The following is a 24,660-nucleotide window of genomic DNA, read 5'->3' on the forward strand; positions in this document are numbered from 1 at the left end:
CTGGCAGGGCAGCAGCAATCTTACTACACTTTACATGTGTACCCTTACGCAGATGCATTTAAATCTTACGCTGTGGTGAAGGCATGATTTTTATACTGCTGCAGTAACACTGGAGTACTTAGCTCTGTTCTTCTCTGATATCTAAAATAAATGTTTCATATTTCCACATTAAAAAAAACACTTAACATCTTCTTACTGAACATTCTACCTCCTTGTTGGCCTCCTCCCCTACCCCCACCAAACTGTGAGCTTTCGGAGGACAGTGAACATGGCCTGTTTTGCTCACTGCTGTTATTTCCCATAGCTACAGACTACTGCCTGGTAAATTTAAGGTGCTCAATAATTATTTAAGTGAATTATTGAAGTGAATTCAACAAGCTGAAGATTTTTTTTAACTTTATTGAGGTATAATTGCTTTACAATGTGTGTTAGTTTTTGCTTTATAACAACGTGAATCAGCTATACACATACATATATCCCCATATCTCCTCCCTCTTGCGTCTCCCTCCCACCCTCCCTATCCCACCCCTCTAGGTGGTCACAAAGCACCGAGCTGATCTCCCTGTGCTATGCAGCTGCTTCCCACTAGCTATCTATTTTACATTTGGTAGTGTGTATATGTCCATGCCACTTTCTCACTTCACCCCAGCTTACCCTTCCCCCTCCCTGTGTCCTCAAGTCCATTCTCTGCATCTGCATCTTTATTCCTGTCCTGCCCCTAGGTTCTTCAGAACCTTTTTTTTTTAAGATGCCATATGTATGTGTTAGCATATGGTATTTGTTTTTCTCTTTATGACTTACTTCACTCTGTATGACAGACTCTAGGTCCATCCACCTCACTACAAATAACTCAATTTCATTTCTTTGTATGGCTGAGTAATATTCCATTATATATATATGCCACATCTCCTTTATCCATTCATCTGTTGATGGATACTTGGGTTGCTTCCATGTCCTGGCTATTGTAAATAGAGCTGCAGTGAACACTGTGGTACATGACCTCTTTTCAAACTATGCTTTTCTCAGGGTATATGCCCAGTAGTGGGATTGCTGGGTCGTATGGTAGTTCTATTTTTAGTTTTTTAAGGAACCTCCATACTGTTCTCCATAGTGGCTGTATCAATTGACATTCCCACCAGCAGTGCAACAGGGTTCCCTTTCCTCCACACCCTCTCCAGCATTTATTGTTTATAGATTTTTTTGATGATGGCCATTCTGACCGGTATGAGGTGATACCTCATTGTAGTTTTGTTTTTTTTTTTTTGCGGTACGTGGGCCTCTCACTGCTGTGGCCTCTCCTGTTGCGGAGCACAGGCTCCGGATGCACAGGCTAAGCGGCCACGGCTCACGGGCCCACCCACCCCGTGGCATGTAGGATCCTCCCAGACAGGGGCACGAACCCGTGTGCCCTGCATCGGCAGGCGGACTCTCAACCACTGCGCCACCAGGGAAGCCCCCCTCATTGTAGTTTTGATTTTCATTTCTCTAATGATTAGTGATGTTGAGCATCCTGTGTTTGTTGGCCCTCTGTATATCTTCTTGGTAGAAATGTCTACTTAGATCTTCTGCCCATTTTTGGACTGGGTTGTTTGTTTTTTTAGTATTGAGCTGCTTGTATATTTTGGAGATTAATCCTTTGTCAGTTGCTTCATTTGCAAATATTTGCTCCCACTCTGAGGGTTATCTTTTCATCTTGTTTATGGTTTCCTTTGCTGTGCAAAAGCTTTGAAGTTTCATTAGGTCCCATTTGTTTATTTTTGTTTTTATTTCCATTTCTGTAGGAGGTGGGTCAAAAAGGATCTTGCTGTGATTTATGTCATAGAGTGTTCTTCCTATGTTTTCCTCTAAGAGTTGTACGGTGTCTGGCCTTATATTTAGGTCTTTAATCCATTTTGAGTTTATTTTTGTTATGGTGTTAGGGAGTGTTCTAATTTCATTCTTTTACATATAGTTGTCCAGTTTTCCCAGCACCACTTATTGAAGAGGCTGTCTTTTCTCCACTGTACATTCCTGCCTCCTTTGTCAAAGATAAGGTGACTATGTGTGCGTGGGTTTATCTCTGGGCTTTCTATCCTGTTGCATTGATCTATATTTCTGTTTTTGTGCCAGTACCATACCTCTTGATTACTGTAGCTTCGTGGTATAGTCTGAAGTCAGGGAGCCTGATTCCTCCCAAGCTGAAGTTTTAAAAAGCAGGAAAGGGGACAGCATCTGTGTCCTTGATAATTTCATCAGGCTACTGAAATATGACTCTGGTCATATGAAGTGAAATCTGACTCATTTCAGCCATTTTAAATTAAGGTTTTTGTTATTTGAAGTCAAAAGGTACCTGGTACATGGCATAGGTAGGCGATTTACAAAAAAAAGAAATGCTAGTGGCAAATACACTCAATTTAACTCAATCATAAGACATGCAAATTAAAATAAACATGGAATAATATGTCACCCCAGCAGAAACATAAAAGCTTAATACATGTATATCCCAATTCACTAAAAACACTAGTGGTATTTACTATTTCTTTAACTTTACACATAAACATACAATTCATAAGAGTGTGATATTCCATTGCCTGTATTTTTTCCCCATGCTCTGAATGTTAGACAGACTGTTCACTCCTGACCAGTAGTGTAAATATAAGAGTTAACTCTGGGCTTCCCTGGTGGCGCAGTGGTTGAGAGCCCGCCTGCCGATGCAGGGGACACGGGTTCGAGCCCTGGTCCGGGAAGATCCCACGTGCCGCGGAGCGGCTGGGCCCGTGAGCCATGGCCACTGAGCCTGCGCGTCCGGAGCCTGTGCTCCGCAACGGGAGAGGCCACAACAGTGAGAGGCCCGCGTACCACAAAAAATAATAATAAAATAAAAAAAAACAGTTAACTCTGATGAAGTACTTACTCTGCCCTGGCCATGTGCTATCCACTTTTACGGGCGTTATTTATTGCCCACTACAACCCTACAAAATATGTACTATTGTTATTCCAGGTTTTTATATATTTATTTATTTACTTATTTATTTGCTGCGTTGGGTCCTCATTGCTGCGCACAGGCTTTCTCTAGTTGCGGCAAGTGGGGGCTACTCTTTGTTGTGGTGCACGGGCTTCTCATTGCAGTGGCTTCTCTTGTTGCGGAGCGTGGGCTCTAGGCACGTGGGCTTCAGTGGCTGTGGCACGCAGGCTTCAGTACTTGCGGTTCTCGGGCTCTAGAGCACAGGCTCAGTAGCTGTGGCACACGGGCTTAGTTGCTCTGCGGCATGTGGGATCTTCCCAGACCAGGGCTTGAACCCGCGTCCCCTGCATTGTTAGGCGGATTCTTAACCACTGCACCACCACGGAATTCCTGTTATTCCATTTTAAAGTTGATGAAACTGAGCTATGAGAAAGACCAATGATCAGCCCCAAATTAAGTAGCTACTTAATTGTAAGGCTAGAATTTGAACCTAGGCAGTTTGACCACCAGAACCCAACAAGCAGAGCTTTCTCCCAAACTGAATGTGTTCTGCAACACATTGACTCCACCTATGCCTCTCTTTCTGCCACTTATTTTGTTTGTGTTTTGACCCATAATGACTGAAAAAAGGTATTCAAGTGACCGTGCCAAACTTATCAGAAAGAAACACTCTAACAGAAAAAGAAGATAAAAATGAAAAGACAGTCAAAGATTGGTAGAAGTCCTTTGTCTCAGTTTTCTCCACTGAAAACACTGGAAATATAACAGTATTTACTTTTAGATTGTTGGTAATGACTAAACAGATTAATACAGCACATGTGACACATTTAGGATAGGATACATTAAACAATGAACAGTCTTTATGTTCATCATTATTATCGTAATTATGATGAAAGGCTTCATAAATGTCACCGAAGTTAGAAGGACTGACCAACAACTATATGACTGGTAGCTGGAAGAAACTATGGCCAGAGACATGTTATGACTTCAGAGATACAAACAAGAAAAGGATGTGGGCTGATTTTCATTCTGGGAACAGAGTACTTAGGTGACTTAGTAAAGAAAAATTCTATTAGAACTACAATCCCCATTTTCAGAACTGTATGCCCTATCCCCCAACCCCAGCCCCACCCAGCATATGTTGCTGGCAAGGATGCAGGGCGGGGGACAGACACATACTCTGCGTGGGAGTCTAAGTCAATACTCCATTTGTGGAGGGCAATCGGCCAGTAGCTATCAAAACCTGAAACACAAGTACTCTTTAATAAGACATCTCTACATCTAGGAATTTACCGTCTAAAATATGCCAACAAGTAAATCCATACAAGCACAAGGATGTTCACTACAAAGATAACAATAAAATTGGAAATCAACTAAATGACCATCAATAAGGGAATGGTTAAATACATTAGGGTACTCCAATCTAGTTTATAAACCCATTTTTCCACTAGGCTCTCTAATAATCTAACTGACGCTACTGTCCACCCAAGCTGCCGAAGCCAAAAATCTAGACAACAGCTTTACTCCTTTTTCTCATACTCCCCTCATCAAATCCTTTAGCAGACCTTATCATAGTAGCTTTCAAAACACATAAAACCTAATCACCTTTCTCCTCTGTCACAAGTCTACTCTAAGCCATACCTGCCAAGATTACTTCAATAGCTTTGTTGGTTTAAAACCCTCCAATGGCTTCCACTGCGCTGAGAATAAAATTCCTGCCCCTTACCATGATCCTGCCCTTAGCATGCAGGGCATCACGTGATCAGGCTCCTGCCTGCCTCTCAGAGGCTATCTCGTAAGCTCTCCTGAATGTCCGGTAACACCAGCCTTTTATTTTGAGAGGTAGGAGGGTCCCTTGAGCATCACACACTCATTCTTGCTTTGGGGGCTTCACAATGCACCGTGTTCTTCTGAATTTTCTCATAACTGCCTCCACTTCACCCAGGTCTATTTCAATATCATCACTTCAACGAGACCTTCCCGACAACCTCACTACACGCATTACTGTCTCTCAGAACCATTAACAGACACTCTCAATACCATTACCACAGTTTTCTTTTATGGTACCTCTCACTGTCTCAAATTAATGATAAGGAATACATTTATTTTGTTCCTCTCACTACTGAAGTATTTGTCCAGTGAAAGAAAGGGCTTGATCTCCGCTGTGCACCACTGAATCCCCAGAATCTAGAACACTCCTGAACACTCCTTGGCGTAAGCAAAGCCCTCAATTTGCATCAGCTGGATGAATATTAGGCAGTTTTTGGAAAGAATGATATTGATGTATATATGCTAAAACAGAAAAATGTTCAAGATAAACTAAGTGACAAAAAAAAATCACAAAGCAACACATATAAAATGAGGGGACTTCCCTGGTGCTGCAGTGGTTAAGACTCTGTGCTCCCAATGCAGGGGGCCCGGGTTCAATCCAGGGAACTAGATCCCACAGCCGGCGATTAAAGATCCCACATGCCGCAACAAAGATCCCACAGGCGGCAACGAAGATCCCGCATGCTGCAACTAAGACCTGGCACAGCCAAATAAATAAATTTTTTTAAATACATATAAAATGATCCCATCTGTGTGAAAATGAATGTAAGCACATTATGTAAAAATAGAAAACATATATGCATAGCAAGAGTCAAGAAGGATACAAGATAGAGTTCACAGTAATTCTCTCTGAAATACAGGGCAGAAGAGAGTGGAAAAAGGCCTTACACTATTTAATTAACTATACTCTCCTGAGCTATCTGAATATTTTCACCAGCAGGTATCATATTCATAACTTTTTTGTGACAGTTTTCCTATTCCTCCACCTGCTGTAAAAGGCCCAACACACAAAGTGACTACTCTCTTTTCTAAACACCCAGAACACATATACAACCTAAAGCTCCCATTATATTTCTACAACCTAACACATTCTGAAACACTGGATACAATACACATGTGAATATTAGCTTTGGTCTAGTCCAGCTTAAAAGCTGAAGGAGAATCTCTTGGTTCAAATAGCAGATCAAACATACACACATTATCTCCTTTCAATAAAAGATCACTGAAATAGTATTAAAAAAATTTTAAGGAAAAGAATTATCATTTAAAAAATAAAATAAAATGGAGAGATCTTTTCTTAAAAAAAAAAATCATTGTCTGGGGAAGGGAACTGGTGAAAAGAGTAGGGGGGAGGGTTGGCACTCTGGGGTAAAACAATGCACTCCTAAATGTCAGAATACAAAGGGTTATCAACTTCAAGCTAATCATTAATTCCCACCAAGAACTCACCATGAGCCCTTCTACTAGGTATTAAATATGAGTGACAAGGATCAGCAGATGTCTGATTAAAAACCCTACAACATAAATGAGACCAAGATAAACAACAATTACCCTAGAGCAAACAGATAAGAGGAAGGGTGATGACTTTAAAAAAAACTCTATTAACATTTTCAAAGAGATTCAAGATTATGAATCCATAAAATGGAAAAAGAATGCTGGGTGTGTGGGGGGGTGGAATTCTTGAAAATTTAAAGTATGACTGCTGAAGTAAAATTACAGAGTCTTAGAATAAAATAGGGGAAATGCCCAGAAAAACAAAAGGACAAAAAAATGGGGGTGGGGGAGTGGGCATGAATGCATAAAGCCCAATAACCAACTAAAAGGAGTTATAAAGAGAATTAGAGCAATAATAGGAGAGTTTCCCAAGAACTAAAAAAAATGAGTCTTTAGTTTAATAATAATGGAAAAGAACCACCTCTAAACATCTTTGAGAAATTTCTATTTAAAAAGGACAGAAAGAAAGCTCTAAGGAGCTGCCACAGAGGAAGATAAAACACATCACCTACAATGGAACAAGAAACACACTGTATCAGACTTCTCCTCAACAACAACAATGGATACTAAAAGACATTGGAGCAATGCATTCAAAACTTTGACAGAATATAATTTTCAACTTAGTTTGGCTTGAATAAAAATAACACCAGTCAACTGTAAGGGTTAATGAAGACTTTTTCAGATATGCCAGGATTCAAAACTGTATCTTCCACATATTCTTTCTAGAAATTTCTGTGAGGGATGTACTGCATTAAAGCAAGGAAGTAACTCAAAGAATAAAGATCCAATAAGAGCAGAGCTGAAGTGCAAATGCACTGATGCAGAGTCCAGCACTAAGAACAACATGTAACAGGTCCAGATAACATCTAGTCCATAATAAGGAAAAAGACTAGGAGAAGCCTTTCCTCAGGGGGAAAAGTACTCACATACATAAAATAACAGCAATAAAAACAAACAGCCGGGCTTCCCTGGTGGCGCAATGGTTGAGAGTCCGCCTGCCGATGCAGGGGACACGGGTTCGTGTCCCGGTCCGGGAAGATCACACATGCCGCGGAGCAGCTGGGCCCGTGAGCCATGGACGCTGAGCCTGCACGTCCGGAGCCTGTGCTCCGCAACGGGAGAGGCCCGTGTACCGCAAAAAAAAAAAAAAAAAAAAACAAATAGCATGGAAAGCTGATAACATGGAAGAAAGAACAATGACAAATAAGACAAGAAAAAAGGCAATTACAGACTCAAAAGCCAAGAACCAATACAGGAAATGTAATTGTACTCTCCTTTCCTCTGCTATGAACAATACTGATACCACCACAATAATGTAGAAACTATTCATCAATTTCCAACTGTTAAAACCAAGTCACAGGCAAACAGAGTATAAATGTTCTCAACCTTGACAATGCCAAAGTAGAAATGACAGACACAGGGGCATAAAGGGGAAAGGAAAGGTGAAAAGAAAAGTAGCCAAGCAGTAATAGCTTCAATTTTACTCCTGGGAAATCAAGACAGACAATCTATATTAACATGAAGAAAAAGTCTATTATATTACATAAATTGCAAAGAGAACAGGGAAATTAAAAGTGATATATCTATTGGGTAAATAGAAAAAAAGAACCAAATCCTCATCTATCAGAGCAGAAATCAATGTAAAATTGATAAATCATAAAATAAGCTTATTATTTAGTCACAAAAACCACACAAATAATTTAAAGTTTCCTTTGGAGAGTGGCACTAAGGCGTGAGGAAGGGTTGCTGACCTTTATTATAAGCAACTAGATATCTGACTTCTAAATTTTTCAATGGACTTAAGAAAAAAACACCAAAGAATACTGGTCTCTTCATAACACATCCTGCCTACATTTTTCCCTATAATGTAATAGATAAAACTTCTTTTTCCTAATATTCCTGAGTGCCAGGTTAAATAATTTTTGAAGTTTTACCACCATCTTTAGAGGTATTTACAGACAATCTAATAATGCAAGTTACAGGATGTATATATTACTATCATCAAAATTACTGGACCATCACTCCGTATCAAAGTAAAATGTAACTACAGATTTAATTTACATTACTTCAACCAAGCCAAAACATCTGCATTTATCCACGGTTTCTCAATTTTAATAATTATTTTACCACAAATATGGAAATGTATCTTTAACACCTTTTTTTCTAGATTGCTTTAGGTTTTATTGGTGTTCGTAGTATACACAACAGCATTTCAAATTCAACAGACCTAAATTTACTTCAGTTTTCATTCCATCTTTTCCTTTGTCCTTTTTACTTTTAGATAATAAAGTTTATTTCATTATTTATTTTTAATCTGCCAGACCTGAAAAGGGAAAAGTATTTCTTGAAGTCTATACATAACACAAGATAAAAAAGGACCAAGTTATTATTTATTACTATTCAAAACATTATGCAAAACCAGAGAGCCAAATATAGAGATAAGACCAAATTCTAAGAGAAACACAGCCAATTCTAACCCATCATGGAAGATTTAAGTGAGATTTCAAAAATGGCTATAGGAAAATGTTAAATAAGACATTAGTTTTCCCACATTAAAAAAGGCTTTTGTGGGGCTTCCCTGGTGGCGCAGTGGTTGAGAGTCCGCCTGCCGATGCAGGGGACACGGGTTCGTGCTCCGGCCTGGGAAGATCCCACGTGCCGCGGAGCGGCTGGGCCCGTGAGCCATGGCCGCTGAGCCTGCGCGTCCGGAGCCTGTGCTCCGCAACGGGAGAGGCCACAACAGTGAGAGGCCCGCGTACCGCAAAAAAAAAAAAAAAAAAGGCTTTTGTTTTCTGGGGGTTTTTGTTCTGTTTTTCTCTTTTTACTGTTCTTAGAGGTGGTGGCTTCTTTTTTGTAGGGAGAAGGCAGCTGAAGGGGAATGCTACAGCATTACAGTTTATGGTGTTTACCATTTGTTTAACAATATTCTACTCAAGAAACAGCTTTTTTAAAAACATCTAAAAACAAACTGGGATTAACGTCTTCAAAACACAAGGTACACTGTGGGGAAGCTTCCACATGATGACCACACTTTTCTTTCACAGCAGAGTGTCATCAGTCCCAGTTAAACAGCATAAATGAACGCACTTGTTTGCAGGAACAACAGTTCACGTTCCACTTCACCACTGAGAGCCAAATGGCTGTGATGAACAAGGTGAGCGCGTCCCACGTCATCGTTCAGCTAAGTCACAGACACTTTTCCACTATCCGTGAAATACAGAAGCTAAGAAACATTTAAAAATAATTTACTAAACCCCTCTCAAATCAAAATATAGGAAGCTATTGCATAATTTGACACTTCAGAGAAATTACATTTTTGTTATCATTAAAATGAAGCAAAGAAAAAATGGTTCAGTGTTCTTTAATAAGGCATTAGGTACTTTAGAAAGGACTTGGCTATATGACATTAGTCTTGTATTTATTTTACATTTTGCATATAGGTCTAGATGTTAAAAACATATGTGCAGTGGACATATATACACTACCAAATGTAAAATAGATAGCTAGTGGGAAGCAGCCGCATAGCACAGGGAGATCAGCTCGGTGCTTTGTGACCACCTAGAGGGGTGGGATAGGGAGGGTGGGAGGGAGGGAGACAGAAGAGGGAAGAGATGTGGGAACATATGTATATGTATAACTGATCCACTTTGTTATAAAGCAGAAACTAACACACCATTGTAAAGCAATTATACTCCAATAAAGATGTTAAAAAAAGAAAGAAAAAAAAAATATATATATATATATGTGCAGGACTTCCCTGGTGGTGCAGTGGTTAAAAATCCACCTGCCAATGCAGGGGACACGGGTTCGAGCCCTGGTCTGGGAAGATCCGACATGCCACGGAGCAACTAAACCCATGCACCACAACTACTGAGCCTGCGCTCTGGAGCCTGCGAGCCACAACTACTGAGCCCATGTGCTGCAACTACTGAAGCTCGTGCTGCCTAGAGCCCATGCACCGCAACAAGAGAAGCCACCACACTGCAACGAAGAGTAGCCACCACACTGCAACGAAGAGTAGCCCCCACACTGCAACGAAGAGTAGCCCCCCACTCACAGCAACTAGAGAAAGCCCGCGCGCAGCAACAAAGACCCAACGCAGCCAAAAATTTAAATATATATATATATAAATAAATATTTTTTAAAAACATGTGCATAAACTATACAACTAGAACAATCATAAGTTTATAATAAATATAACATTTTACATTGGAAACAGCAACTGTTTATTCTGAAATATACACTATGAAATAGTTAAAATTCAAATTTAAACACTTGTTAAAATACATTGTTTCCAATTCAATGGGCCTTACAGAAAATAAAACATATTTCACTATCATTTAACTTTACTTTTAGAAAAGTAGCCAGGCAGGATTTTATGCCTTAGGTTTAAAAAAAGAAAAAGAAAATTCTACTTAGAAATCAGGCACTGCTGCAGCTTCAATATATAATACAAATTATTCCAGAAGAGATAGTTTATCATACTTAACATATACTACAAGATTTTACAAGAAAAAAAGATATGTAACTAATGCCAGCTGAGGTTACATATATTAAATATTACACATAAGTATTTTAAGTATTAAATATCTCAGAATAAGTAGAAGTCTAAATATGAGTTCAGTTGTAACATAATGAAATTAAACCTATACTATCATATTTTTACTTAACAAAAAGGGAACATGTATTTAAATTCATCAAACTGTTTTTCTCTCAGCTTGAAACAAGTTTTCTAAAACACATTAGATACAAAATAGTTGGGTTTTTTTCTCTTCTTCTGATCTAATTAAATTCTAGCAGATTACCAGAAGAAATATGTTAAAATGCTGGTGAAGGGACCAAAGATTTTACTTTTTTTTTTCTTTTCTAATTATAACTGGGGGTTAAACACACATGAAGAAATATGTTGAAAATCTTCAAACCTGCCACAGAATACTTGAGTCCAAGTGTTTTTTCAGAGTTTTCAAATTACATAAATATTTCAAAATGTGTCAAATTCTTACTACGATTTAAATATTTTACAGAAGTGCATCTACGTTTACGTACACACACAATTTACACAGAATTGAAATCAAAATGCTGAATTATTCTAGAATAGCTAATAAAACTACTTTAGAAACTAGGTGAAAAATCTTGGGAACCAAAGAGGGGTGTTAAAGATACTGCTTTATTCCTATCACTCTCCTATCAGTCAAATTCCAAATTCCGAATATAAAACCTGTATGATTTGTTCTTTCCTTATTTTACAAACCCAGATTTGATTCCACGATAAAAATACATATCTCAATATCTAGTGCTATCATATTTAATGCTTTAATACAGTTAAACACATAATAGAGAAATGCAATACTTCTGTTAGTTTTGTCTTTGTTTATTTTTAACAGTAACAATCCAAGCCAAGTCATTCTCCAGAACCAGATGCAAAAATATGCTCCTCTGCAAAAAAAACAAAACTTTTTACCCTTAGGGCATTTGGGCTTCTGACTCTTTTTACTGTCATTTTACATTTTAGTACTTAAATCACCTTATAAAAACTGCTATCACCGCCGGGATCAGCCATATTACCCTCCCAGATCCAACGCCACTTGATAAGAACACTTTCGGCTTCACCATCCATCCTCCGGCAGCATGATTCAATAGGGCAGGCTCCCTGGCTCCCAACCGAGACCAGCCACCCCGATCCCACTGCAGCACCCATCCACACACAACAAAACAAATGAGCATTAAGGTTCTTTCTTGCAACTTCTCCTACGGCTCTGAGACTCTCCCGCCACACACACCCACCACCAAACACACACCCAAGACACACACTCGGGGAGCCTACAAGAAAGAGGAGGGGGAAGGTAGGTGGAGGAAAAAGCACGACTAGAGAAAGTAGATCCGTGCGTAGCAGGCGCCTCAAAAAGGTGGGATGGATTTCTCCAAAGCTCAGATCGGGAACCTTGTTGGAGACAGCCAACAGAGAAAGCCCCTAAGGTTAACTCTTTGCTAACCTTTTACAGGAACTTCGCCCCTACCATTTAATTTCAAATAAACCAACAAGTCCATTTTATTATTTTATATTATTTAATGAAATTTTCTTGGGAGCTGAGAATATGAAACAAAGGGAAACAAACACATTTTGCGTCACAACGTTAAAACCTTAGGTTAACCCTATGGGTAAATCTCCAAATTCTTTCTATTCTATCTGGAGTGAGGAGGTCAAAACTGAAATATTAACCCCCTAAAATGGTCTTCAACGTCTACCAAAAATGTCCTACTCGGGTCTCACTCTCCCAAACCAGAGCCACTTCCCCCCACCCCCGTTTAACAAAGGAATTTTCATGCAATAAGTCTACTTAAGATACTGCAACCATATTTTGACAAATTTTTCTTACTCCTTTTATTTCTAGGTGTTTATCATGGTTTTTTTAAATATAAGGGTTTTTTTAAACCACCTTTTCCAAGCCTCAAAACAAGCATCTGTAATTACGGACAATTACCCTCCTGCTCAATAAACAAACAAGACTACTTTTCCTCCTCAAACTTTCTAATCTTCTATGAAGCTGGCCAAGTGTTTTCTACGCCTGGCACTGAAAAAGTAAAAAGAAACATTATGTAACTTCAGTCTACTTCTGTTGTTTTAATAAACTAGCTTAAATTATGATTTAACTGTGGTCTTGGTTACTAAAGAATTCGTATTTTTAAATAAACAAATGTTTTAAAGACTGTCAATATGGGGGAGAAGAGCAGGAAATGGGAATCAAATTCTTAACTTTGTTTCGATAAAGGCCAAGTCAAGAAATTTCTTTTTTTTTTTTCCAGATCTGGTACCCTGTAAAATCTTACCAACTCAGAACATTGATTATGAATCATCTTCCATGAAATATTCTCCAAACCTACAATGTTATAGTAATCCCACTAAAATTCAGAATAACAAAATTAAAGGAGTTAAGATTTAAGATACAACCGAGAAAGCAACCCTTCTACAAAAATGCTGATTGCATGATTGACACTTGTACACAGACAGACAAGCCAGGCTGTCTGTGGTCAGAAAAAACAACTAAAAAATAGAAGTCTACTCTTTCATTATCACAAAGTTAAATAATATCATTCCAAAGAATTATCTATAATGCACTTTGGAATTATTTTAAATGGTTTTAGAAGACACATGCAAAAGTTTCTATTTTTATTTCCACTGTAATGTAGTTTCAAATATGAATAAAATTCTACACAAGTTTCAATCTCAAGATTTTTATCCTAATTAATTTAAATTTACAAAAGTCTTTTAGAAAATGTATATGAAGCACAAAGATTGGTCAATGGTGAAAATTACTCAATAAGATTTAATAAAAATACTGTATTTGGAGAAATCATTCCTATGATCAATTAACAGAATTCCTTCACTTCCTTTTGTGCCCCTCCATCAAAGCACAAACTCTAAGATGTTGCACAGAAGCCTGGGGGCAGCAGATTAATCAAGTACTACTGGCTTTAATTAACTTATCAATTCCCCTTATCCACTCTATGGCTCCCCTGACTTCCCCCACTACTTCCCCTAAAATCCTAAATATCACCTACAAAAGAAGATATAGGCACAGTGCAGTCAAGTACCTTGAGGAAGCATGTGGCTGTTCTTTAGCAGCTTGCCAGTACAAATATTAAGAAAGGAAAAGTAATAAGACTTACAGAAAAATAGGATATGTGTGGCAGTAGATAAAGAAATAGAACCACCACTGCATTTATGTAATATGTTTAACCATTTTTCATTCAGACTGTGAAGGTAACTTCTCGATATTTTCATTTATAAAACAGATATTCCCCACTAATCCTAGGTTATTAAAAATATATATAGGAACAATTCCATGATTAAAACTTGAAAAAGGACTTCCCTGGTGGCACAGTGGTTAAGAATCTGCCTGTCAATGCAGGGGACACGCGTTTGATCCCTGGTCCGGAAAGATCCCACGTGTCGCAGAGCAACTAAGCCCACAAGCCACAACTACTAAGCCCGCGTGCCACAACTACTGCAGCCCGCATGCCTAGAGCCCGTGCTCTGCAACAGAGAAACCACCGCAATGAGAAGCCTGTGCACCGCAACAAAGAGTAGCCCCAGCTCACCTCAACTAGTGAAAGCCTGCACACAGCTATGAAGACCTAACACAGCCAAAAATAAATAAATTTACAAACAAAACAAAACAAAAAACTTGAAGTTTCTCCTCCCAGTACTGTGCCCTACTAATGAGACAGAGGATAAGACTGAACAAAAAAGGACAATAAAACAAATGTTTTGACTTTCCAAAAAGTCAAAAATCCTAAGGTGTTGTTATCCTAATCAACAAAATTTTTTCTTAATTCTCTCCTTCTACAAAGACTTGAATAAAACCATAATGCAGGGCTTCCCTGGTGGCGCAGTGGTTGAGAGTCCGCCTGCCGATGCAGGGAACACGGGTTCGTGCCCAGGTCTGGGAGGATCCTACATGCTGCGGAGCGGCTGGGCCCGTGAGCCATGGCTGCTGAGCCTGCACGTCAGGAGCCTGTGCTCCGCAACGGGAGAGGCCACAACAGTGAGAGGCCCGAGTACCGCAAAAAAAAACCCATAATGCATTAAAAGAAATAAGGAACCTAACTACACAAAAGATAATTTTCTATATAGCCAAAGGAAGCAAAATACTTAGAGTAAATGTCTTAAAACATGTTATATAAAGAATTAATAATAGGAGAAACATTAAGAAAACCCCCGCGCCAATAAACTATGGACAAAACATAATTGAGCATATACAACAAATACAAGTGATAAAATTCAGGAATGTTCAATAGTCCTACTAATCAGGTAAGCAAAAATTTAAAACTTAAGTACTATTTCTCAATTATTAAACTAAGAAGTAAAAAGGTTTGTATAAAGGCTTGTTTTGTTTTGTTTTGTTATTTATTTTTGGCTGTGTTGGGTCTGCGTTGCTGTGCAAGGGCTTTCTCTAGATGCAGTGAGCGGGAGCTACTCTTCATTGCGGTGCATGGGCTTCTCATTGCCGTTGCTTCTCTTGTTGCGGAGCATGGGCTCTAGGCACGAGGGCTCAGCAGCTGTGGCACGTGGGCTCTAGAGCACAGGCTCAGTTGTGGCGCACGGGCTTAGTTGCTCCGCGGCACGTGGGATCTTCCCAGACCAGGGCTCAAACCTGTGTCCCCCGCATTGGCAGGCAGATTCTTAACCACTGCGCCACCAGGGAAGTCCTTTTATAAAGGTTTTAATACACCATGCATGACAAAGTTCGGTGAAACTGGTCCTAACACACGTTGCTGTTGGCATTATAATTCGATACTTCCCTTTTGGGGAGCATTTTAAAGTTATAATAAAAATAAGAGTTCACATTTAAGTAGGAACTTACTGAGTTAACAGGCACTGTTCGAAAGGCTTTCTCAACATGAACCCTCTTTAACTCTCTCAAAAATCCTATGACAGGGCTTTTATCATCATCCCCATTTTATAGATGAGTAAACAAACACAGAGAGATTGAATAGCTTACACAAAGTCCAACAACTAGAAAGTGATAGAGCCACAACCTGAGACCCAGCAATTGGACATTAGAGCCCACTCACCTCTAAATATGTATCAAGGATCAAAATGTTTCTTTCTTTTAAATTAGCAATCCTGCTTATGGAAATCTGTCCTATAAAAATAATCCAAAATATGAAAAGGACTTTATCTACAAAAATGCTGCCAGATTATTTTATATGGCATAATAAGCAACAGTAATTATAATATTAAGAGAAGTGGAGGAATGGGGTGATTACGGGACATTTATGTCAGTCTACTCAATGGAAAATAAAGCACCTTTCAAAAAAGTTATAGATTAACAACATGGGAATTTTCTTTTACATGTTAAGGAGAAGAGTAGGCTATAAAATTCTATATATACACAATCATTAATAAAATGAAAACAAAATATGCATATGAAAAAACTTGGGAAGAAAATAGATCAAAATTACAGTGTCGGGCTTCCCTGGTGGCACAGTGGTTGAGAGTCCGCCTGCCAATGCAGGGGACACGGGTTCGTGCCCCGGTCCAGGAAGATCCCACATGCCGCGGAGCGGCTGGGCCCGTGAGCCGTGGCCGCTGAGCCTGCGCGTCCAGAGCCTGTGCTCCGCAACAGGAGAGGCCACAACAGTGAGAGGCCCGCGTACCGCAAAAAAAAAAAAAAAAAAAAAAAAAATTACAGTGTCTATGTTAGAGTGATATGAAAAGGGGTGAACTTTTATTTCTTTTTCTCCATATTCCATATTTAATGTAATAACAATTATAAATAAAATTTAAGTGACTGAAATAACAGATTTCTACAATTAGAAATCCACAGGTTACATGGTGACATCAGAACAAATTCAGACTGAAACTAAAAGACAACAATGTTTTGACGTTTTAGTAAGTAAAAAGATAATCTAATTATATTTCAAAAATTTTAGAAAAGAGCTATGTATATCATAATATAATCCCACTCATGCTAATTTTAAACTAAACAAATTCTATTTTAACCAAAGCTCAAATTAACTCCAACCTATCACTATTATCCCAATGACCTTTACTCCAAAGAAAATGCTTACATTTGACAGTAGCTTCTTAATAACACAGGCAGGTAAAAGTTACCATAAACTATATTAGGACTCAAAAATACTAGTATTGAGGGCTTCCCTGGTGGCGCAGCGGTTGAGAGTCCGCCTGCCAATGCAGAGGACACGTCTTCATGCCCCGGTCCGGGAAGATCCCACGTGCCGCAGAGCGGCTGGGCCCGTGAGCCATGGCCGCTGAGCCTGCGCGTCCGGAGCCTGTTGCCCCGCAACGGGAGAGGCCACAGCAGTGAGAGGCCCGCGTACCGCAAAAAAAAAAAAAAAAAAAAAAAAAAAACCTTGACATGATCTCTAAGTTCTTTATCCCGTATCATTTTCCAATGGCAGCACTGTACCTAGCACAGTGTCAAGAATCTCAGGACACTTGTCACCAACATATACCACAGCCCAGCTACTTCTAGGGGGACAGTTTCTCCCTGCCCCTGAAGAATGGACCAAAAGATAAAGGGTTCAAAAAGAAGGGTTAATTGGAGGAGTAAAGAGCCACTAAAGAGGCTAATAAGTGGGTTGTGTGGTAAAGATAAATAAAAATAAAAGAGAAATGAAGCCAGAGAGAATAATTCCTTATATAAATTAGTTACTGAGGGAAAAGAGATCTACACCTTGGTGTATTGCCAGCCTTCATCACTTTTTAAAAAACAACAACGGGGGGCTTCCCTGGTGGCGCAGTGGTTGAGAGTCTGCCTGCGAATGCAGGGGACACGGGTTCGAGCCCTGGTCTGGGAGGATCCCACATGCCGTGGAGCAACTGGACCCGTGGGCCACAGCTGCTGAGCCTGTGCGTCTGGAGCCTGTGCTCCACAACAAGAGGGGCCGCGATGGTGGGAGGCCCGCGCACCGCGATGAAGAGTGGCCCCCGCTTGCCACAACTAGAGAAAGCCCTTGCACAGAAACGAAGACCCAACACAGCAAAAATAAATAATACATAAAAATTACTGAAACTCCTACCCCCAACATCTTAAAAAAAAAAAGCTTAGCCTAAAATAGTTCCAAAATCTGAGCAAATACCTGATTTAAATCTTAAAAAAAAAAAAAAAAAAAAAAAAAACAACGGGGCTTCCCTGGTGGCACAGTGGTTAAGAACTCGCCTGCCAATGCAGGGGATACGGGTTCAAGCCCTGGTCCAGAAGATCCCACGTGCCACAGAGCAACTAAGCTCGTGCGCCACAACTACTGAGCCCGCGCTCTAGAGCCCACGAGCCACAGCTACTGAGCCCGCATGCCGCAACTACTGAAGCCCGCGTGCCTAGAGCCTGTGCTCCACAACGAGAGAGGCCACCGCAATGAGAAGCCCGCGCACCGCAAGAAAGAGTAGCCCCCGCTCGCCGCAACTAGAGAAAGCCTGTGTGCAGCAACAAAGACCCAACACAGCCAAAAATAAATTAAATAAATAAATTTATTTAAAAACAACAACAAAAACACAACCATAAGACTATGCAAAACTTTGCACTCTCTGTTTACTGAGGACACAACATTGAAACATCACAGGCACCATGTTCAAGAAGCTCACGGTCTGATCTATCACCTCCCTCAGCTGTGTCCTGGCTAACCTGCAAGAATCCGAAACCTGACAGCAATTCTCCGTCTCACTATTGCAACGTAAGTTCTACCACAAGTACTTTCTTATTAATTATATCTGAAGTACTGAAGTTTGTGAAAATTTACTTAAAAATAACTTAGGGCAGTTGAAGGTTATCCCTATAACAACCTCACTCCCACTCACTCACATGCATTTCAACAGGCTTTCTTGGGTACAGTCATGATATACACTCTGAAGTGCACGTCACCCACAGTCCACTGAAATCTGATAATACTCATAAAAGAACCTTCCCTTGAATGTCATTGTCAAGTGACTTCCTACAAGAAAAAAGCACTAATGCTGTGTTTACTTCCTAAACTATTCCCTTCGAGAACTCAGTTTTGAGGAAAAAACCTCCATCCCCTTCTGCATCCAAGACAGGATCCTTCAGAGCACTTTATTTTCTGAGGAAAGGTTCTTATTCTGGGGGTGATGAACCCCTACAAAGGTTTTATATAAGCTTCAGGGGGTCACTGAACTCTCCCCCTTAACTTATATAAAATGTGTATACCTATATTCATGTATGCATTCCTCTGTGGAAAGTGAGGATATATCCAAAGGGATCTGTAACCCAAAACAAAGATTAAGAGGCACCCAGATTTAACTGCACCCCCACTAGAATGAACTCAGATCAGTCAGGCAGTTTTCCTTTCTTAATCCTCCTGCTTAATTCCTGCCTATTTAATACTAATAAAATTGACAAACATATAAAGTGATTATTATGTCAGATACCATGCTAAGTGCTTTACATACATTAATTTATTTAATTCTTACAACTCAATGAAGTAGGTATTATTATCATCCCACTTAGTAGATGAAGCAACTAGAGCACCAAGAAGTCATCTGCCGGGCTTCCCTGGTGGCGCAGTGGTTGAGAATCTGCCTGCCAATGCAGGGGACACGGGTTCGAGCCCTGGTCTGGGAAGATCCCACATGCCGTGGAGCAACTGGGCCCGTGAGCCACAATTACTGAGCCTGCACGTCTGGAGCCTGTGCTCCGCAACAAGAGAGGCCGCGATAGTGAGAGGCCCGCACACCGTGATGAAGAGTGGCCCCTGCTTGCCACAACTAGAGAAAGCCCTCGCACAGAAACAAAGACCCAACACAGCCGTAAATAAATAAATAAATTAATTAAAAAAAAAAAAAAAAAGAAGTCATCTGCCAAAAGTTACATTGCTGTTCTGTTCAAAAATTGTAAAACTTCTCAAAATGAAATATACCTATTTACTTGTGTACACATTTCTCTTAACTAGTGGGTCTTTCTGTTTAACGCTCACCTGAGTCAGACAGAAAATTGATTTTTTTTGTCAGAAGACACATCTCTGCTAGGCTGCCAGTTACACAGATAGATCACTCAAGAAAGATGTGAAAGAGGAATCTGAAAGACATTTTGTCCCAGGATAAAACTTGGTTTGGGATTTTTAAGGTAGGCATCTGATCAGTTAAAAGATTTCTGTTAGGATGTAGAAAATCCTGAAGAACCTACCAAAAAATACTAAAACTAATAAGTGAGTTTAACAAGATAACAGAATATGACATATATATAAATTATACTTCAGGAATTGAGCCCAATCTCTCTCCCTGACTGCAAAACCCCACTGTAGAGACCCCCTAAATAAAGTCAGCCTTACTGTCTTTTAAAAAATGTATTCCTATATATAGTAGCAATAATTTATAAATAAAATTCAAAAAATTCCATTTATAACAGCATCAAAAAGAATTAAATACTCAGGAATAAATTTAACCCAAAAAAGTACAAGATCTGTACACTGAAAGTTATAAAATATTGCTGAAATTAAAGAAGACCAAACTGAAGAGATTCATGCTACCGGTTCATCATAATCCTTATCAAAATCCCAATAGACTTTTTTGTCGAAAATAGCAAGCTGATCCTAATATTTAATATGAAAATGCGTAGGGCCTATAATGGGCAAAATAATTTTGGAAAAGAAGAAAATTGAGGGAATTATACTACCTGATTTTAAAACTTACAATAAATCTACAGTAATGAAGATAGCATACTACCAGCATAACGAATGGAATACAGATTAGTGGAACATTAGAGAATCCAGAAATCAACCCACTCATTTATGATCAAGTGATTTTCAGCAAAGGTGCCATGACAACTCAGTAAGGGAAGGACAGTCTTTTCAACAAACTGCCTTGGAACAACTGTACATCCATATGCAAAATAATTAACTTGGACCATACCTCACACCATACACAAAAATTAACTCAAAACATATCATAGACCTTAATGTAAAAACCAAACAGCAGGGACTTCCTTGGTGGCGCAGTGGTTAAGAATCCACCTGCCAATGCAGGGGACACTTTGAGCCCTGGTCTGCGAAGATCCCACACGCCACGGAGCAACTAAGCCCGTGCGCCACAACAAAGAGTAGCCCCCGCTCACAGCAACTAGAGAAAGCCCACGCACAGCAACAAAGATCCAATGCAGCCAACAAATAAATAAATAAATAAATAAATAAATAAATAAATTTTTAAAAAACCAAGGTATATATGAGAGAAAATCCTAAGTGTTCTTATCACAAGGAAAAAATATTTTTTCTTTTTTCTTTTTTACCTATACAATATGATGAATGTTCACTAAAGATGTACATAAGTCAAATCACTATGCTGTACAGCTTAAAATTATACAGTGCTGTATGTCAATATCTCAGTAAAACTGGAAGAGAAAAAAAAACAGTATGGTAAATCACTTTGGGTTCTCATTCTGGTCCCTGTAACACCACAAATGGGGTATCTATACTCCCTCCATACCATCTTCCCAATTGTTATTGACAAGGTTATTTTTCTAACCAAGATACAATGCTGGGACTTCCCTGGCTGTCCAGTGGTTAAGACTTTGCCTTCCAATGCAGGGGGTGCAGGTTCCATCCCTGGTGGCGGAGTTAAGATCCCACCTGCCTCACAGCCACAAAAGCAAAACATAAAAACAGAAGCAATATTGTAACAAATTCAATAAAGACTTTAAAAAAAGATACAATGCTATTCTTCTGTAGCCATCTTCAATGGCTCCCTGTTGCCTACAGTAAAACTTCAAACTTCCCAAGTTACTTTCCCTTATTTACTCACAAAATGGGCTGGAGTTTCTCTTTCTTTCTTTCGTGAGCATTTTTTCCCCACCTTTATTGAGGTATAATTCACAAATACAACTGTAAGATATCATGACGATTTGATATACATATCCATTGAGAAAGGATTCCTGCCATCTAGTTAATTAATACATCCATCACCTCACATATATGTAGAGTGAGAGAGAGAATATTTCCTTTCTACTCTCTTAGCAAACTTTAATTATACAATACAGGGTTATAAACTATAGAAATCATGTTGTTCATTGGAACCTCAGACCTTATTCATCTTATAGCTGACAGTTGGACTGGAGTCTCTGAAACAGCAAACACCAGAGTCAGACACACCTGGACTTACATCCTGACTCAATCACTTACCAACTATGTGATCTTCCTGAAATTCAGCTCCTTCATGTGTAAAACTGGAACCAATGATCCTACGGCTGTTACTGTTAAGTATCAAAGGAGACAACTTCTGGCAAGCACGACAGGTGCCAACCACACGGCCATGTGCTCAACTGTTCCTCACCTTCCCGTTCTCTTCAATCAAGTTTGTTTCCGTTCTTCAAGACTCAACTCAGATGCAGTCTTTTATCAGTCCCCCTGCCTTAAGGTTCTTCCTTCTCTAAGCTTCCCCAGTATTTTGCGCAATCTTCCATTGTAGCATTTATCGTTCTGCATTATAGTTTGCTCCAAATTGGTAGAAACCAAGGGTAGGGATGTGTCTTATTTTGGTCTCTCCAGTGTACAGTGCACAGCAGATGCTCAGTAACATCTTCTTGGGTGATTAACAGAAAACAAATAGACAGCGAAACCCTGACTGAAAATAAAACATATGCTTTAAGAACTTACCTTTTTGGGGGGGGGGCGGGGAGGATAGATTTTAAGTCACCTATAATCTCACTAACATTACATAGCAATTTTATCATTTGATTCCTTCCCTCCTTTCATGTGGGTGGGAGAAAGGAAGAAAGCATGAAGTGCAGTAGAGAAAGAAAGAATCAAGAGCCCAAGCCCTATGCTTCCTATGTTATTTCTACCTCTGGAAAATGTTTTTTGTTGTTGTTGTTTATTTTTGGCTGCGTTGGGTCTTCGTTGCTGCGCGCGGGCTTCTCACTGTGGTGGCTTCTCTTTGTTGCAGAGCACAGGCTCTAGGCACGCGGGCTTCAGCAGCTGTGGCACGCGGGCTCAGTAGTTGTGGCGCACGGGCTTCGATGCTCTGCGGCATGTGGGATCTTCCCGGACCAGGGCTCAAATCCGTGTCCCCTGCATCGGCAGGTGGATTCTTAACCACTGCGTCACCAGGGAAGTCCTGGAAAATGTTTTTTATATTTAACAGTATTATTAAACACATCCCTTAATTAATATGTTGTAATACAACAGTCCACCAGATAGTCATATTCAATCATAGGTAACATAACATACTCCAAACTCAAATATGAATTTTGGGGGAATTCCCTGGCGATCCAGTGGTTAGGACTCTGTGCTTCCACTGCAGGGGGCATGGGTTCCACCCCTGGTTGCAGAATTAAGATCCTGCATGCCCCACGGCACAGTCCAAAAAAAAAAAAAGTGAATTTTTGTACTAAGCTAAATGTTACTCCGTGGTACTTATCACTGCTCTTCACCAACTATTTCCAGTTCTCCCTCCAGAAGTATGATAAGATTTCACTTCCCTGCCCTCTTGAAGTTAGATTCTACCATGTGACTTTCTCGGGCCAACAAAATGTAAATGGAACCAACATGTGTCCCTTCTGTAGTCTCTGAGAGCCAAAGCACAACCTCTCATGTTCTCCTTTTCCGGCCTGGGCAACTGTGGAAAACAGAGATGGTGTCTCCCTCCACCTGGATGTAGGTGTTGTAGAGGAAAGCTTCCAAGCCAGCCCATGATGAACATGCAGTATGAACAAGGAATAAACCTCGCTGTCTGAGGTTATTTGTTACCCCACCATACTCTAGATATTCTGACATACACATAGAAAGGAGTTTAGTATTTCTCTATATCATCCCCATCTCCAGCTTTAAGAATGTTCTGCACAAAGTTGGGACTCATGTCTATTAGCACCCTTTTTAAGTATTAGGATATTTTTTAAAGGATTAAAAAATGGTCCAAAGGTTAGCAGAAGAGTCACATATTTTCTATCTATCTATTTATTTTTATTTTTGGCTGTGTCGGGTCTTCATTACTGTGTGTGGGCTTTCTCTAGTTGCGGTGAGCGGGGGCTACTCTTTGTTGCGGAGCACGGGCTTCAGTTGCTGTGGCTCACAGGCTCTAGAGCGCAGGCTCAGTAGTTGTAGCGCACGGGCTTAGCTGCTCCATGGCATGTGGGATCTTCCCAGACCAGGGATCGAACCCGTGTCCCCTGCACTGGCAGGCGGATTCTTAACCACAAGCCACCAGGGAAGTCCCAGAGTCAGATACTTCCAATGAAAAGATTTTAAAAACTGAAGTAACTGCACATTAAAAAGGCCAAGGTGGGGCTTCCCTGGTGGCGCAGTGGTTGAGAGTCCGCCTGCCAATGCAGGGGACACGGGTTCGTGCCCCCGTCCGGGAAGATCCCAAGTGCCGCGGAGCGGCTGGGCCCGTGGGCCATGGCCGCTGGGCCTGCGCGTCCGGAGCCTGTGCCCCGCAACGGGAGAGACCGCGGCGGTGAGAGGCCCGCGTACCGCAAAAAAAAAAAAAAAAGGCCAAGGTGTACAGGGGTGGTATATAAATGGCAGCATGCTAATACTCCCCTATTTACCCAAAATAATTACTTCTACTACTTCCTCTCCCTGCAGAGGCTGAAAACCAAGGACAAAGCATTATAAGCAGTCACTACCAATCAATTATGAAATCTATCCGCCATCCCAAGTGGTTCAATGTCACTGTTCTCATACACCAGAAAGCCTAGGCCTATGGAGACAGGTTGCTCAACCTGGTGGAGACTGTTGCCCACTTCTGCAATGTCCATTCCCACCCTTGGTAACAAGGCTCTAAATCTATTCTAGTGGTGGTCACTTTGTAATGTACAGAAATATTGAATCACTATGTTGTAAACCAGGAACTAACATAGTGCTGTAGTTCAATTATATTTCAAAAACAAACTCATAGAAAAAGAGATCAGATTTGTGGTTAT

General features: G+C 40.1%; 1 protein-coding gene across 15 annotated transcripts in view; it reads right to left on the reverse strand.

The window, feature by feature from the left end:
• The window catches only part of KMT2C (lysine methyltransferase 2C), a 292,172-nt gene that overhangs the window by 257,153 nt on the left and 10,359 nt on the right, over positions 1-24,660 (reverse strand). The gene's annotated exons all lie outside the window — the stretch shown is intronic.

This window comes from Mesoplodon mirus (genome assembly GCF_964341445.2).
Source record: "Mesoplodon mirus genome assembly, chromosome: 9".
Classification (NCBI taxonomy): Eukaryota; Metazoa; Chordata; class Mammalia; order Artiodactyla; family Ziphiidae; genus Mesoplodon; species Mesoplodon mirus.